Genomic DNA, 6,000 nt, shown 5'->3' on the forward strand with positions numbered 1-6,000 from the left:
GTGTGTGCATACACGCAATGTGGATTAAAACATTGCCTGCCATAGCCTATGGTGCACGAAGAGGGGTTTCAGGATGGAGAAAAGCAGGATACTGGCCCTAGATAGTTAAGGTGCATATCAAAGGAGTGATTTCAAGGAACCCAGCCTCTTGCATCTTCCCAGACACAGAAAATTTCTAAATTCATTAATTTGAGATATCTGTTTTTCTTTAATTATCAGTAGTCTTTTGATGTTCTGTTTTTTAAGTTTTTATTTTATATTGAAGCATATTTAATAACAATGTTGTGTTAGTTTCAGGTGTACAGAAAATTGATTTGGTTATACCTACACTGGAAAAGACCCTGATGCTGGGAGGGATTGGGGGCAGGAGGAGAAGGGGACGACAGAGGATGAGATGGCTGGGTGGCATCACCGACTCAATGGACACAAGTTAGGGTAAACTCCGGGAGTTGGTGATGGACAGGGAGGCCTGCTGTGCTGTAATTCTTGGGGTTGCAAAGAGTTGGACACGACTGAGCGACTGAATTGAACTGATACATGTATTTATTTTTTTTCAAATGCTTTTCCCATTTAGATTATTACAGAATACTGAGCAGTGTTCAATAGATCGAGATAGATTGGGAGTTTGAGATTGATATGTACACACTGTTACATTTAAAATACAGAACCAACAAGGATCTACTGTATAGCACAGAGAACACTGCTCGATATTCTATGACCAATATTTTTGGTGCAAAAACTCGGCATATCCTGGCTCCTTCCTTACCTCTTCGGAGCAGCCCCTCAGAGTTACCTGAGAGACTGCCTCCCAGGCTTAAGTCCTCAGAAGGTCTGTCAAATAAAGTATAAATCTTAACCTCTAGGTTCTCTAATTTTTTTCAGTTGACAATATTGCTTTGTTTCTCAAATGCTGCCAGATTCTTTTAGAAGCACAAATTTGACAAATTGAATGAAGATCCAATATCCATGCCTCCTTTGGCGGGGGGCAGTTAGGATTAAAATTTTCCACTCTCACATCAAATGTTCTGAAGGGTCTGCATTTCAAATCAATTTCAAATTGGGGAAGAATGCACTTCATGAGAAGGAAGAATAAACTGTCATAACTATCTTAACTCTGTGAGACCTCTCAGAGCAGTGTCTAATTCATACATCCCACCGAAGTCAGTTTCAGGGACGGGTGAATGGCAGATGGTATTTATCCTCAGCAGCGTTCATCGTCTCAGTGGCCTGGGTGTGAAAACACAAACATGAGCCATATGTCCATCGTCTGAATTGGTGGGAAGCCTTCAAATACCACTTAATCCAGAGAATGACAGATTGAGATACCAAAAGAAATCTGTTGAGAAGTGAAGAAGATACCTCATCTGCTTCCAAATTTAGCAAAGTGCCAGAGATAGAGTTGTAGGAGAGCCCAAGAGAGGCAGCCTTGCCTGAGGACAGAAGAAGCCTCCTTCAACCAGCATAAACACAATGCAACCCCTCAGCCCTCACCCCTCCAGGAAGGGAGCTTTGGATGAAGCAATGTTCTCAGGACCTTAACCCTACATCTGTACTGGCTTTCAGAAATGAAAACCCCAACTGGAAGATTTGTTAAAGTCTAAAACTAGTAAAGTAGAAAAGAAATCTTGCTGCTGCTACAGACAAGCAAATCTGGAGGAAAATCAGTGATAAACATGAATGAAACCCTAAAAAGCCAAGATTGCCTTCTAGGACCCATCACTGGAGATCCTAAAGACTTTAAGAGGAAAAGTGGTCAAAATTAAGCACAACAGAGTCCAGCACCTCCAAGGAAAGGTAAACGACCATCCAATAGTCACCAGCCACTTTGCAGAGGCAGTGATTTCCAGGAAAAACATTTTGGAGAGGTTCAGTTATCTTTAAAGGATTCACATCATGTTGCTCTTAATAACGCCAACTTTTGGTTGCTATTTGACTGAAAAAAATTTAAAGCGTTAAGTTCAGAAAAAATAATTCATCATCTGTCATTTCAATAGTTCTAGTTTGAATAAGATTGGTGCTTCATAAAGTTAATCTAAGTATAGTTAAGACAGATACATATTTTTGAGTGAGTGAAAAGAAGTTATGAGAGAGTTCAGTAGGATTCTTTTTGGGAGAAAACCTGCAACTAGCTAATAGGCTGCTTGAAACTAAATAGTAATGTACCTTGCTGGTAATTTGTGTGTAGTCAACCTCTTCTTTTTTAATTAAAAATTTTAATGTATTTATTTTTAATTTAACTTTTATTTTATATTGGGGTATAGTCGATTTACAACACGGTGTACAGCAAAGTGATTCAGTTATACATACACATTTCAGATGCCTTTCCCATATAGAATACAGAATGCCTTTCCCATAGAAAATATTGAATAGAGTTCCCTGTGCTACAGAGTCCTTGTTGGTTGTCTATTTTATATATAGTAGTGTGTATATGTTAATCTGAAACTCCTAATTTATTGCATTATTTATCTAAAAATTATAGGCCTAAGTTTTTGAGCAAAGTCTTTAAAAAAAAAAACACCATAGATAGAAGATTTATGGAAGATACAATGTGGGGAATCACAAAGGAAATAGAAAAAAAGTTCTTCTCAAGATAATTTAGCAAAAATTAATCTCAAGACATGGGGGTGGTAGTGTGTGGGCCAGAGAGAATTTGATTTATGAGCCAGGTGCACCGATCCACACTGATGGAGCCCTCTATTTGATGTTCTCATTAGATTTACCATGCTGCACAGACTTGTGCTCTGGGCTGTACAAGCAATTTTACCCTGCACCGATTTCCCTCTGAGATGAGTTCAGCCTGGGGGCATCTGATCTTGTCTGCATTGTAGGCTGAGGGGGAAATGCCCTTTTCACCTACTTCCTTCCCATGTGCGGTATTGGCACTAGGTCTCACTCACTTTGTAGTGAGCATGTTTTTATTCACCCGGTTGTTTAGAATTTATGGGGTGTGGACACAGAGCCATGAGCAGTTTTCATGAGGAAAGACCATCTGATGGAGAAGAGGTGTGAGAAACCCTAAAACTGATGAACAGCTGGGGAAAGGATGAAAGCGCTGGTCCAAGATTCTGAAACCTCAACTTCCCAGCTCCCTTGGGACCTCAGTCGTAGGGATGGAATCTGCTGAGGCCCCAGAGGATGGCTTCTCCGAGTTGCTGAGGCTGTGGTCACAGAGGTAACAGGAAGCAGGATGGCTGCCACACACACAGGTGCACTAAATCAAAGAATGCGCCACCTTTCCCCCACAAGACATGCCTACCATATGCTCACATTTGAATGTGTATATGTGTGTGTGTGTATTGCAAAGTACTGAAGAAACAAAGTTTTACAAAGGCTCAATACTTCTGATACGCTCAGAATGACAAGAACTGCAAAAGCAACTCAGAATTAGATTCCCTTTTACAAAACCACAGATGGATTTCAATCTGAAGGCACAATGTAGGAAGCAAATTACTATTGTACTTTTAGGGAAGAGAAACACAGGGAGGCAAGCTCTGCTTTTGAATCAAAGCAGTCATACGTCTAAATGGCTTGTCTTCTTGATGCTAAGCACATGTTTTGGAAGTTACTAATGATAACATGGAGAAGGAAATGACAACCCACTCCAGGATTCTTGCCTGGATAATTCCATGGACAGAGGAGCCTGGTGGGCCCCAGTCCAGGGGGTTGCAGAGTCAGACACAACTGAGCGACTAACACTTTCACTGATGATAACAAACACATTGCGCTCACTATGTGCTGGGCACTGTTCTAAGTGCTTTAAATGTTCTAAGGCTTTTTCATCCTTAAAATAACCCTAAGGTTGTTGTTATCCTCCCTACAATGAGCACGTTGTAGGACACAGTAGACGCTCAATATTTTGTGAATGAAATTAATAAAGCAAACAATCATCAATCTATTTTCTTTTTGCTCTTAATAGCAACTCATTCTTTCCCACTCCTGAACTTCCTTTATAATAGTAATAAATTTGTTCTTCAAAACTGGCTGTCTGTTTTGAAGCAAATGGTGAAGGAGAAGGGAATAGCTAATGGAATTTAACTAGGATAGTATTGTTTTATGATATACATTCGTTCCCACAGTATATTATGTCAAATCTTTCATACACTCTCTCTTACATATTTACGTAATAATACATTTGTTCTTCAAAACTAGCAGCATCATTTTTACAAAGACTGAGAAGAACAGGACACTCTGGTTAATAGAATTATGCTCTAAATTAAATCGCTAGATCAGAAGCTGTTTGGATTTGTGGACAATCTCAAAAGACCATGACTTCAGAATCCAGGGTTTTCTGTCTGTGCCAAGAACATAAATAAGAAAATATGGATATTATCTGTTTTCCTGAAAGAGCATCAATGGATCATGAGTTCATGATTAAAACAAACATACATTAAGGTAAATTATAAGAAATTGTTGTCTCTGCAGGTCAAATATGAATAATTTTATATGGCTCAACTTAACAAGATTCTGTCATATTTTAACACAGTGTTAATACTGAATTTTATTTTCTAGTGAAGGAGGTGGGAATGGTTACTGAAATTTAGTTGGTATTGTTTTATGATATAGTTTCATTCTCACAGTAAACTATGTCAAAATTTTAATACACTCTCCCTTACATATTAACTCAACATTTCTTTAGTATGTGTTTACTGATTTTAAGATTATGTAGTTATGGGATGTTCATTCACATAAATTCCAAAAAGTCTCTGGGGCACTGTCCATTCAAATATAATATTTAATATTGTAATAGTAACTGGAAGGACTGATGCAGAAGCTGAAACTCCAATACTTTGACCACCTGATGCAAAGAACTGACTCATTGGAAAAGACCCTGATGATGGGAAAGATTGAAGGAGGAGGATAAGAGATGACAGAGGATGAGATGGTTGGATGGCATCACCGACTTGATGATGAGTTAGAACATGATCCAGGAATTGGTGAGGGATAGGGAAGGCTATCGTGCTGCAGTCCATGGAGTTGCAAAGAGTTGGACACAACTGAGCGACTGAACTGAACTGAACTGAACTGAATGGTAACTGACTCAGCTACTAAATGTGTTTTGGTTTATAGACTACCTAAATATCTTTTTGAGAAACACATTTCCAGAAATAAATGTAAGACTATTATAAAATGTGACATTTTCTTTTAGGTTAATTCCCTACTAAAAAGCCCCCACTAGGTTATTGAGAGAATATTTTCTGAGTATAAAATAATAACAACACTATGTTTACACTCCAGAACTTCTCCTAAAGTATTGATATATCCACTTAATGTAGTCCAAATCATGTGACCTCAAGATTTCTGCCTGATTCCTTCACTCCGAACATGGATTATTATGATTAAAGAGTGGATTAGGGTCTTTAAATGTGACCACTTCCCACCCATTTAGAGGTATTTGCAAGTTTTAAGTATGTCATCATTTGGGCAACAAACCAAATTCTAAAAAAGTAGCACTTGTATAATGAATGATCTTCATGGAATGTTTTTTATGTGCTATACACTTGGTAGGGGCTTCCCTGATGGTTCAGATGATAAAGAATCTGCCTGCAATTCAGGAGACTTGGGTTCAATCCCTGGGTCAGGAAGACCCCCTGTAGAAGAGAATGGCTATCCACTCCAATATTTTGCCTGGAGAATTCCATGGACAGAGGAGCCTGGCGGGCTACAGCCCACGGAGTTGCAAAGAGCTGGACATGACTGAGTGACTAACACTTTCGCTCTCACTTTCACAGTTGGTAAATGCCCAGGAAAAACTATACAAGTGTTAGAAAACCATAAATAAGAAGACTACAGTATACCCACCTGAATAAATTCTGACCAGTTTGGTCAACATTTTTGAATGTTTACAATGTTGAATGGGTACAAGGAGGGTCAGCCCCTGCACTCTGGGTGCCCACCATTGGTGCAGGAGACCCCCATGCATGACTAAATCACCCATATGAGGCAGAACTAAACAAGTGCTGTGAAAATAAAAGAAATAAGTGATTCTCACTGACACAGAAA

The sequence above is a fragment of the Ovis canadensis genome, chromosome 8, assembly GCF_042477335.2.
Source record: "Ovis canadensis isolate MfBH-ARS-UI-01 breed Bighorn chromosome 8, ARS-UI_OviCan_v2, whole genome shotgun sequence".
NCBI classification, from domain to species: Eukaryota; Metazoa; Chordata; class Mammalia; order Artiodactyla; family Bovidae; genus Ovis; species Ovis canadensis.